We start from the raw sequence: 13,176 nt of genomic DNA on the forward strand, positions 1-13,176 counted from the left end.
GTTTAACGAGAAGTGCAAGTCTTGTTAGATTTCGGAGTACGTGAATGTTTTTTAGCACTAAACGGGAAAACTACTACAAGTAGTAATATTTTGCAGGTTCCGAAAACAGCTTTTATCTATCAAAATTTATTATTATGATGTCTAAACGATAAAATCATTTTTAATTTTTTAATTTGTTAGTACTACACATCTAATACGATATATGTATATAATTTTCGAAACAAAGTTGTAAAGTTCTATATTGTCGTATATTTTTGATGACTAATTCAATTTACAACAACTTGTTTTGAAAATTCATGTTCGATCAGCTGCGCATATGCATCTACCTTGGTTATTGTGATATGTTTGAAATCATGGTAGAACAAATATAAGGTAAAGTTAATACTACAACAAATACAACTCGAACAACAACCACAAAGGAATTTGTTTTTGTTTGTAACGTTACTGCCAGTTGTATTTGTAAACAAAACAAGGAAATGTCTATAAATTATTGGAATTTTAAAAAACTTATAATTTTTCACATTTGGTTGAATATTTTGGAAAACATGAATGAAAATTCGTTACATTTTCAATTTTTATGTTTCCACATCATTCCACTAAATGCATAAATTCTCACAGAAAGTAGAATTCTTGCAGAAAAGTTTGGGGTCGCTGGAAATTCATAGAAAAAGGAGAAGCTGTTTCAATGTTTTGTTTTAGAAATCAAAGAAGCACATGTTTATTATGGCTTTATTTTTTTAAATTTTAACAAAATACCTCACATATTAATAAACGTTGTATCGCCTCCACAAGCGGGGATTTACTGCGCGGCTTATCGTTCGAACTTGGAGGAGGTTACATGTCATTGATATGAAGAAGTCTTTCTGGGAAATGGTTTTTTCCGAATGATATATTTTTTTCTCAAAAATATATGTCCCTAATGTACAAACTAAATATATGGTGATAACCAGGTCTAGAAACCAAAGTACAACCGAAATATATATAAATAATACACATATCGATAAAGTACAGAACTTTAAATATCTTGGCGTCAAAATAAATGAAAACTGGGACAACTCGAAAGAAATACGATGCAGAATTGAAATGGCAAGAGATGCATTTTTCAAATACAAAAATATTTTATGTAGTCATGACATAAATATGGAAAAAAATACGATTTATTAAAACTTATGTCTGGTCGGTTCTGCTGTACGGCTCAGAAGTATGGACACTAAAAACCGCTGAAATAAAGAAATTGGAAGCCTTTGAAATGTGGATCTACCGTCGTATCCTAAAAATTCCATGGACACATCTAATGTTTGGTTTACATTCGGCGTCTTTTCGTGATTTCGAAGGCGTTTCGTGATTTCGTGCGAAATCATGCAAAATTTATCATGATTTCGCATACAAAAATGAAATCATCTTATTTCGTGATTTCAGCGAAATCAACATCGAAATCACAGTACACATGATATACAACCTTGCTTTTGCCTAAAAAAGTACCAAAAGTTGCAACACTTTTCACGTATCACAATAAACAAGGTAGATGTGCGAATTGCTGAAACAAAATATGTTAATATCAAAATTTGTAAACAACGTGAAAAAATATTAAATTACATTGTTACAATGCTATTTTTCATTGTGTTCCCGTACTTTTTTCAATCGTAATGTTAGAAAATAGACCGAATTGTCAAAAATTGCTTCCCCATACAAATTTCTTAAAAAATACGGGAACGAAAAAATGACGGAAATTGCAAAAACTCCAGCAAAAATGCCAAAATCAGCGTATCAGCCATCGTGTTCAGATTCCAAAAAACATGCTGCCAGTTTTTACTTGGCCAATTTTTTATAGCAGAGAACAGGAGAAGAGGCTTTTATTCAAAATCAAGTGCAAGTCTTGCTAGATTTCGGAGTACTGGAACGCATTTCTAGCACTAAACGGCGGGGAAAATACTGCAAGTAGTAATATTTTGCAGTTTCTGAACACAACTTTTATGTATCAAAATTTATTATTATAATGTCTCAACGATAAAATCATTTTTTAGTTTTAAATTTCTTAGTATTATAAACAATTAATACGATATATAGATAATTTTACGATCATTTTCGAAATAAAGCAGTAAAGTTCTATATTGTCGTAAATTTTTGATGATTAATTCAATTTACAACAACTTTTTTCTAAAATTCATGTTTGATCAGCTGCGCATTTGCATCTACCTTGATTATTGTGATATGCTTGAAATCAACAAAAAAATAAGTGTAAACACCGGGGTGTATTTCAGGATTTCGTGAAATCCTGTGGATTTTAGAGCGCAAGTGTAAACTTGGCATAACACCAAATTCTGTGGTTCTTTCAAGGGTTAACCGTCAACGGGAACTCATTGGAACAATAAAAAGAAGAAAAACATCATTGGTCTGTTCCTTTACTTTTGAAAATGGTAAAACTGGCAAAAGTAGCAAAAGTTGTAATCTACTTCCATATGATTTGTATGGTGTCTGAAGTTACGGAACGCTTTTCGAGTAAAAAGTTGTAAAACTTGAAGATTCTTGCACGTAAAGGAACATATCTCATATCTTGGACATGTAATGAGGAACGCAAAATACAAACTGCTCCAAACCATAATCACTGGAACAATAGAAGGGAAGAAATCCAGAGGACGGAAAGAAATATCATGGATTGACAATATTCTTAAATGGACCGGCATTGGAAATATCTCAACCCTACTGAGTGAAGCCAGAAATAGAGACGCCTTTATGGAGATCATGGAAAATATATGAACATACCTTAAAATTTGTAACAGATAATTATATATAATTGTATTGGTCGCTTATATTCGGAGATCGAATATGCAAATAAAGAAGAAGAATGTACATTGAAATAGAAATAAATGTATAAAATGTCATATGAAATTTGACACTAACGTTACAACCCAGTTCAGTCAGCTGTGTATTGCTGCTACCTTTTCTTATGGTAGACATGGTTTGAAATCAACAAAAAATAATTGTAAACACCGGGGTGTATTTCAGGATTTCGTGAAATCCAGTGGATTTTGGAGCGCAAGTATAAACTTGGCATAACAGTCGACGAAATTTGAATAATCGTCAACTTCAAATGGCATGTTTACATTAGAGTTTTTATCGGGTCAACCTCTTGATATATAACAATGTAAACGTACTATAAGAGAACATTTACATCTAACATGCTTTGTTGTTGTAACAGCATATGATATTTTTAAGTGTTTCTGCTTAATCTGGCTCTGCGTCTATCTACAGTTCTAGGAGTGTGGTTGCTTTGATGGGTTGTAACCACAAAAACTACAGGAGTTAGTTGAGTAGCTTTGGTAGGGCACATGGTGGAATAAGAAGTAGAGTTGTATAGTTCATGAACGAACTAGTTCAATTGAACGATTCATTGAAAAGAGCGTATGAACTAGATCAGTGGATATAGGTCATTATAGTTCAATAGTTCACTGAACTATAATCAGTCAGCGATCAACGAACGATCAACGAACGAACGATTCACAATCTGGTTCAACATGTCGTTCACAAATATATAAAGTGACGGCGTCGTCTATCTTAAGGGATGCCTTCGTAATGTGATCAGTTTGTTTATGTTTTGAATCAAGGTACATGGAATAGCTGTCCGAAAATGAAGATTTCTACAAAAACAGAGACATAACATATAACAATTTGTCGAATCGATTACCTAATGAATCTGTCTTTTTGGATGGAAAAAGGGAAAACATAAAAAGAAACACACACGCACAAAGCGCCTACGCAATGACAATTTCTACACACACACACACAACATAAGATTTTTTGCCAGCCACCTAAATGAAGGATGTTTTTTTTTTTTCTAAAATTAATTAATCTTTCTTAAAAAATGCAATAAAACTATGTAAATGTAATATTTTTGTTATGGAGTAGTTAAATTATATTAGTCTTTTGTTTGTTTGTATTTGGTGTATGTATACGCATATATGCGTTTTCATTAAACGACCGATTAAGAGCCGGTGAACGATTCTGATCCAAATTATTGAACTGGATAGTGAACTATGAACTAGATTACTGAACTAGTTCAGTTAAAAGAGCTGAGCTATTGAACTAGATCTTTCAAATGAACTAGATTGTACAACTCTAATAAGAAGGTGTTGCATCAAATCATACGAAACGTCAAATTTGGTCACAATAATGCATTATTGTGAATTGCTTGTTTACATTTTGTATGTGATTTTATTCACAATAATGCATTTTGACAACTGGTATGAAGATCAGCTGTTTTTGCCGTTGTACCTGTATTATTGCGCCATGGCAGGGCAGTTGAAAGTACAGTGTGTCGTGCGGACTTGTGTCGCATGCTGGACAGATGTTTTGCATTGTGTTATCAATCCTTGCCCTATAGGAATTTAGAGGGGTGCACCATATCGAGCGTAGTTGAATTAAAACTACTGTGGTTTGCGTGGCAACTGACGCTCCATAGCTGCTATAGATGGGAAATGTACTCCGAGGCCGCATTCACACGATAGTTGTTTATGACATCTGCGACTTCATTTGTGTGAATACCATTTAAACCTAGTGTGGACCGGGAATAGTGGTTCTCTCTTGTAAACTAGAACATCTCTCTCTATATCTTGAAGATACTTCCAGTGTCAGCTCCCTTACTCTGCGGTCACAGGGGTGGCACGACGAAGCTCATCACGCTTATTTGCTAATTCCGTCGTTCCACAGGGAAAATTTGGTCTTACTTCCGGTATTCGACAACCAGGTATTTTGCGTGCGACTGTAGTAGTGACGATGTCTCGGAACTTCCTTTCAGCTACCCGAACATCAGAAGGGTTGGGCAGATCTCTGAAGCAGAGATTAGTGAACTCTCTGAAACTAGGCCAATTATCTTTCCCATGAATATTGAAAGTGTGGCGTTCAGATGGGGGAATGGGGTGATGGTCGGACTCAGGGAAACGACCGTTCGCCAGGTGTTGTCACTTGTCAGACCAGGTGACAGGAAGGTTTATCGGGTGAACCATGACACTACCCGTTATTCTCGCATACGTGATCGAGTTATTTCGATTGTTATTTTCAGTATCTGGATTGCGGCAGCCGTAAGTCCTTGGTCACACTAGCGAGTTTCTTGAAACGAATAATAGGAAGCATGGCCGAACAAATATAAGGTAAAGTAAATACTATAACAAATACAACTCAACAACAAACACATAGAAATTTGTTTTTGTTTGTAACGCTAGTGTCAAAAGTATATGTAAACAAAATAAGGAAATGTCTATAAATTATTTGAATTTAAAAAAAAAAAAAAACTAATAATTGCTCACATTTGATTGAATATATTGCAAAACATGAATAAAAATTCGTTACATTTTCAATTTGGATGTTTCCACATCATTCCACTAAAATTTCAATTTTTTCAAATTTAACAAAATACCTCACATACTAACAAACGTTGTACCACAAACGTTGTTTTATTGTGCGGCTCGTCCTTCGAACTTGAAGGAGGTTACATATCATTGATATTGTTACGAATGTAACTGATAGGTCTAAGTTAGTTTAGTTTAATTTCCGTTAATTTAAAAATTTGAATTGTAACGTAAAGTTTTTATTACGCAGTTACTTTATTTAAGCAACAACAACTACCATGTAGAACTCTCTTCATTATTCTAGATTTTACTTTACCTTTCATTAATGTGCTTTTATTTTGTTTTGCCATAGTCATGTAATTATTGTTTAGTTTGTTACTTCTTTGCACTTGTTTGTTGTTGTTACGTCATTACTGTGCTTGTCGTCCAATTGTATTTCCCCATGTATGTATGTGAGTATGGTTGTTCGCTTAGTGCGAATGTGCGTCTGTGTGTTCGCTGCACAGATTCGAGATGTTGCCATATGTGTTCTGGAGGACTCTAGAACAGGGAGACTTTGGGCTATAAATACCGGGGAAATGGCAATGACGTAGTTAGTCGTGTTTTAAGCGTTGAACTGAACAGATCGGTAAAAGAGTAGCTGCGTGCTAACTAGAGACTTGCTGTGTGCTTAGTAATTAAAGTCGGTTCTGAATAAGTGTAATAAAGTAAATAAAGCATTGTAGAAACGTAATCTAAAACGAACCCTGTTTTATTTGGTACAAATCGTATCGGGGAATAAAACAACGTCTACACGGACATTAGTTAAACCTAAATCCGTAACAATTGGTGTCAGAAGTGGGATTACGATCATCCTACAATGAAGTTTAAGGATCTGCGAGTGGAAGACTTGAAGAAGGAGCTAAGTAAGTTGGAGTTGTGTTCTACTGGCAACAAGGCCGAACTACAAAAACGCTTGTTGGAAGAGTTCGAGCGCCGTGGAATGAACATCGATGAATATGAGTTCGAGAAGGAGGAAGTCGAGTTATCGGCAAAGGGCGAATCCAGCGTTGAGGAAGTTTCGTCGGTAGCTGCCAGGGGTGACGATTTGAAATCAATGCTGGCTATGATGATGGAGAAATTAGATGCTAAAATGGAAGAAAATTCCAGAAAGAGCGAAGAAACTTCCAGACTTGTGATGGAAATGAAAGCAGAAAATTGTCGAATGGTTGAAGAAAATTCCAGTAAAATAATGGAGGAAGTCGAGTTATCGGCAAAGGGCGAATCCAGCGTTGAGGAAGTTTCGTCGGTAGCTGCCAGGGGTGACGATTTGAAATCAATGCTGGCTATGATGATGGAGAAATTAGATGCTAAAATGGAAGAAAATTCCAGAAAGAGTGAAGAATATTCCAGAAAATTGGAGGAAAGATTTGCCAAATTCGACGACAAATTAGAGGAAAAGTTAGAAGAGAACTCTAGAAAAATCGCTAAGGGCATGGAAGAGAAATTAGAGGTAAATTCTAGAACAATTAACGAGAAACTCGAAAACATCACGATGGTAATTGAAAAGAGAGTAGAAAACATGGAGGTACAAATTAAAGAGTTGGATAAAAAGATTTTGTCTGTTGATGAGAAATTTCTGGCTCAAGATGAGAAGATTCTGGGCATAGAAAAGAAAATGTCGGAACTGGAAATTAAAGGCGGTCCAGTGAGAGCTATCCATAACGCGTTAAAAATTAAGCCTCCAGTGTTCGACGGCTCTACCTCTTTCAATGTGTTCAAATTACAGTTCGAGACAATGGCTGCTAGAGATTCTTGGAACGACAACGACAAAGCGGTATCACTCCTGATGTCATTGAAGGGTGATGCTGCTGACGTATTACAGAGTATTCCCGCCGCTTCTAGGAACAACTATGGAGATATAATGGCTGCTCTTGAACGTAGGTACGGTAGTGAACACAAGCAAGAGATCTACCGAATGGAACTGAGGGGAAGAGTCCAGAAGCCAAATGAGACTTTACAAGACTTTGCGGCTGATATAGAGCGGTTGGCGCAGTTGGCATATCCAGGAGAGACACATCCATTGGTGGACCGCATAAAGATTGAGACATTTGCAAGTGGTATTCGCGATCCAGAGATAAAATTTGCGACGTATGCGGCACCGATAGGAACATTTGCAGAAACCGTGTCATTTGCCCTGGCCCAAGAAACCGCGAAGATGCTGGTGAAACCTAAAGCTTACAACGTGCGGAGGCTGCAAGTTGAGGACAACAATTCCCAGACCGTTGTCGACCTGCTGAAAGATGCACTGATGCGTGTGAAACGAGGGGCTGCTAGAACGAAAAAGACTTGTTATAACTGTCGTAAAGCTGGACACATTGCACGAGAATGCATATTGGAACGACCAAGGCCCAGATCCACCTCACCGCCTTCAAAAAGCGACGACCAACCGGTGGCCAAGAATCTGGAAAGACAGATATCAGGTGAATCAAATAAAATGAATTCCGTCGATCACGAGGCGCCGCTGGCAGAGGATGAAAACGATGGTCCCACAATTTCTATAGCCATAGTCCAGCAGAAGAACCACAACTTAACGGTGAAAGGCTTCGTCAATGGTGTATTGCGTACCTTGACATTGGACACCGGTGCAACAAAGTCCATTATTAGACCGGATTTGGTAAAAGGGAAGGTATTGCCGTTAAATGGAGTCAAATTGCGGACGGCCACAGGCGAGACTAGAACGGTGCATGGAAAGGCCTACCAAAGGCTGAGCATGGGTAGAAAATCTGTAAATTTCGATTTTGTAGTGGCCGATATTATGGACGAAGTTATACTTGGCGTAGACTTCATGATTGCCTTCGATATAAACCTGGACATAAAACACCGTGTGATGACTTGGTCCAATGTGGAAATACCGATTAATGTGGGCTACAAAGAGAAGAAAAGCATGTGTCGCCCTAGCGCAGAATCTGACGAAATCGCTGTAGATGTCCGTACGCTGAAGGTGGAAGCCGCCGAAAAATGGCCAGTACGAAAGCGGAAAAATCTCGCAACGAGGAGGAAAAAGCGAAGATGTACGTCGAGGAAACGTCCATCGAAAAGCGGCCGTACAACAAGGAAGGACAAGTCTGATGAAGACCAAGTGGCACTTAGGAAGGTGACCACAAAGAAAGAAGGTATAACGTCAAGATTCCTGGAGAGAAAGCAACGTCCAGAAGAGCAGAAGTCCAGAGCTGACGCAGTAGAGGGTACATCTAAATCGGTTGCCACCACTACGGAACGAGAACTGCGTCTAGTCAAGAGGAACAGGCTTAAGCGGGAGGCAGTGTTACCAATGCCCATACCACAGAGAGGGAACTGTGCCTATTCGGGACGAACAGGCTTAAGCGGGAGGCAATGTTACGAATGTAACTGATAGGTCTAAGTTAGTTTAGTTTAATTTCCGTTAATTTAAAAATTTGAATTGTAACGTAAAGTTTTTATTACGCAGTTACTTTATTTAAGCAACAACAACTACCATGTAGAACTCTCTTCATTATTCTAGATTTTACTTTACCTTTCATTAATGTGCTTTTATTTTGTTTTGCCATAATCATGTAATTATTGTTTAGTTTGTTACTTCTTTGCACTTGTTTGTTGTTGTTACGTCATTACTGTGCTTGTCGTCCAATTGTATTTCCCCATGTATGTATGTGAGTATGGTTGTTCGCTTAGTGCGAATGTGCGTCTGTGTGTTCGCTGCACAGATTCGAGATGTTGCCATATGTGTTCTGGAGGACTCTAGAACAGGGAGACTTTGGGCTATAAATACCGGGGAAATGGCAATGACGTAGTTAGTCGTGTTTTAAGCGTTGAACTGAACAGATCGGTAAAAGAGTAGCTGCGTGCTAACTAGAGACTTGCTGTGTGCTTAGTAATTAAAGTCGGTTCTGAATAAGTGTAATAAAGTAAATAAAGCATTGTAGAAACGTAATCTAAAACGAACCCTGTTTTATTTGGTACAAATCGTATCGGGGAATAAAACAACGTCTACACGGACATTAGTTAAACCTAATTCCGTAACAATATGAAAAAGTCTTTCTGGGAAATAGTTTTTTTTTGGGAATGATATGCTTTTTCCTCAAAAAATATATATTCCTAATGTACATCGAAATAGAAATAAACATGATACAATAAGAAGGTAGCAACGGCAGCAACTGCCGTTTTTGGTAACATAAGATGTCAAAATTTGACATAAATTCAATGCAATTGACACATTATGTTACCATCAGCTGGGCTGATAATGCTACCTTCTTATTGTATCATGGAAATAAATATATAAAATGTCGTATGGAATTTGACACTTACGTTAGAACCCAGTTCAGTCAGCTGTGTATTGCTGTTACCTTTTATTGTTATACCATGAATAGGAAGAGGCAATACCGCAAACACAGAAAACTCGCCTTTAAACTCGAAGTCGCCGTGTTGAAACAGCGCTAGTATGACCTTCGACTCATCGAACACACTTTCGAGTGGAATCTTGCGAGTTTTTGCCCGCCACACATTTGCTGTCGTAATAATTAGTTTTGTGGCATAAAACAAACTTTAATGAAAGATTTTGGAATAAAAGTAAACAAAATCACATACCAATGAGTTTTTTCCAATAAAATGAGTAGGAAAAAAAAATACAAAATTAAAAATACATTTTCCAATGCCAAAATGTGATTTTTATACTTTTACATCGTGGAATTCATTTCGGGTCACTATTACTTATAATTTTTCACAATTTTATATAATTTGATGCAATTTTCATTTCTTTTTACGAGAAACTTGCCGCACAACAACTTGTTTGTATGTTTATTGATAACTTTTTTAAATAATTTCGATCGTATAAGGAAATCCAAAAAATTCGAACGTTCGTTAGACCCGGTCCACACTAGCGTGAATTTCATTAAAAAATTTCACGAAATTAGGCGTTCTTAAATCGAATTCCCCACTACAGCAATTTTATGATTTTACTCTACTATGGCAGTCGATCTAGAGACGCATAATTTCATGCAAATTTTTCAATGAAATCACTCTAGTGTGGACCGGGACTAATTTGTCTTCGAACAAAAACTAACACAAGCTCTGTTCCTTTACGTGCAAGAATCTTCAAGTTTTACAACTTTTTACTCGAAAAGCGTTCCTTTACTTCAAACACCATACAATTCATATGTAAGCAGATTACAACTTTTGCTACGTTTGCCGGTTTTACCACTTTCAAAAGTAAAGGAACAGACCATCGATAACGCATGCGAGAATTAGGCCCCTGGTAGGGGCGTCCTCCTTGACCGTGCAAAACGTAGAGCTATATAGAACACTATACACCTTTGGGTTCGAGGATCGAATTTCGCAACTCATGATGTGCATTAAAGTCCCACAAAACCAGACGGTTATGACCTTCCAAAAACGGGCTAATGGCTGTAAGCTGCAGTTGTTGTTGTAACAGGGGCCTAATTACGACATTCGGTATCGAGTTGTTTCGATGCGAGTACTCAAATTTCGTATGATGACATTCGATATCGAGTAAAATTATCGAATAATCGAACAAATATTTGCGATACTTTGCTCGCAGGAAGTTAGCTATCGTAAACAAATAAAAGGATGTTTGCTGTCGTTTTATATAACAAAATTTTATACATTAAACAAAACTGAAACAATTTTTAACATAATAGCAGCAAAAAAATCGTGAAAAAATTATTTGCAGTCGTTTTAATGAATAATAATAAAATTAGACCAATAAGAAATATGGCCCATCAATTATCCAAAACTGAGGTTTGCGGACGTTTAAAGAACAAATAAGTTGAAAATGTTTGCAATTTTGTAAAAACTAAAACATAATTTAAATAGTCTTTATTTTGTAGCATTTTTTTTTTTAAATATGTAAGTTAGCACATCCCTGCCGAACTAACAAACAACATTGTTGCTTGCTTGGCTGTGTTGTGTTCTTGCTAGGCTACATTGATGGAGTCGTGTTACGTCTAGTGGCGTGATCATGGTGTCAGCACTTTTTGTCTTTTATAACTTAAGTAGTTTAAGTAAAATAAGTTTTTGGATTTCAATAAAGAAACAGTTTATTTAAGCTCACCAAAAGACGAAGAAGTCTTTTATTGTTAACTGGCGCCCAACCGGGTTCAACCCTACAAATATGAAGACCAAAAAAAAAAAGAGATCTATCAGTTTAAATCAGTCCTACGAATATAAAGATCTAAAAAAAAGAGATCTATCATCTTAAATTTAAATTTTGCTGAAAAAGGAAGCTTTACTTAAAACTTGCTGAAAAATCTAAGGATCTACTCTTTTTAAATAACGTAATACTTACTGAAAGTAATATTTACTGGAAGGAAGCCTTACTTAAAGCTTGCTGGATTAAGAGACCCCGCTTAAAACTTGCTGAAAAATATAAGGATTTACTCTTTTTAAACAACATAAAGTCATGTAAGTGTGTCACTCATTGAATTTCAAAATTGTGTCCAAAACTGGTGGTATTAAGAACTTAATATTTAAGAAAAAACAAAGTGTAGTGCGTGTTTAAAACATTTTTATCTTTGTGCCAAAAAAAAAAAAAACAAACACAGTGATTTAGATCTTGTTATAGTCGTAACAATTTTTTGTTTGAAAAGACAATATGAACAGTGAAGAAATGACTGCATTAATAGAATCCGCTGTACGTACAGCGATTCTGGCATATAAAACAGAAGCCGACAAAAAAGTCGACGAGTTAACAAAAAAATTATCGTCCATTTCAGTAGGGCAAACAGATGTGAAACCATACGAAGACGTAAAAATTTATTCATCAATAACGTGTGATGAATCACTTGATATTATCAAATCTTTGCCCGAAAGATACGAAAGATACGTCTTTGTCACATCGTTTGCGAATAGGAATGATGAAAAAAAGTTAAGGTCTGAAACCTCAAAAAAAATTCAGCCAAGAAAACCGTCTGATAGTGGTTGGAACTATAAACAACAAAACTATCATAAACAGAAAAATCCACATTACGAAAATGGTGGTGATGCTAATTTACAGGCTAGAGATCAAATAGAGGACATGGACTTGGACCCAACTTCGTCTAAATTCAGACAACCGACCAATTATGGTAACGGTAAAACTTCTCACAGACAACCATTTAAGCGTCAAGCTGGGTCTGGCCGAAGTACGGGCCCAAAATTTCAAAAAGTCAATAATATGATTCCAGAATCCCATTCAGGAGAAGAGCAGGCGGGACACTATTGTGACATAGCTCAATCCGAATGTGGAGACATAAACGATGAAATAAATGAAGACCGTGACTATGTAAATTTTTTTGGAGGCAGGTCCCTACTACCGTTCATAAGGCGGACGATAGCAGGGAAACCAATACGCCTTTTAATTGACACTGGTGCTTCAAAAAATTATATAAAACCTCTCAATGAACTGAAGCATATAATTCCCGTAAGTACTCCTTTTTCAGTTCACTCTGTCAACGGACAAACTCCTATTAAACAAAAATGTTTTGTAAATTTATTCGGCATGAACTCTACATTCTTCATTTTGCCAACTCTAACAACATTTGATGGAATTGTGGGCTTAGACCTATTAAAGAAAATCAATGCAAACATTGATTTAAAAAAAGGATTTATCCTACATAATTCTGGCTCTGAACTAATTGAATTTTTTGAATGTAAAGATGTTAATTTTATAGACGTCGATAAAATTGATGTGCCTTTCGCAATTAAGGCGGATTTTCAGAAAATGTTAAAAAAACGAATAAAGGTTTTTGCTGATCCTAAAGAAGCACTACCTTATAATACAAATATCGTTGCTACCATTAACATGGAGAACGAAGAA

Source organism: Musca autumnalis, unplaced genomic scaffold (genome assembly GCF_047663935.1).
Source record: "Musca autumnalis isolate F117 unplaced genomic scaffold, ASM4766393v1 scaffold_3, whole genome shotgun sequence".
Lineage (NCBI taxonomy): Eukaryota > Metazoa > Arthropoda > Insecta > Diptera > Muscidae > Musca > Musca autumnalis.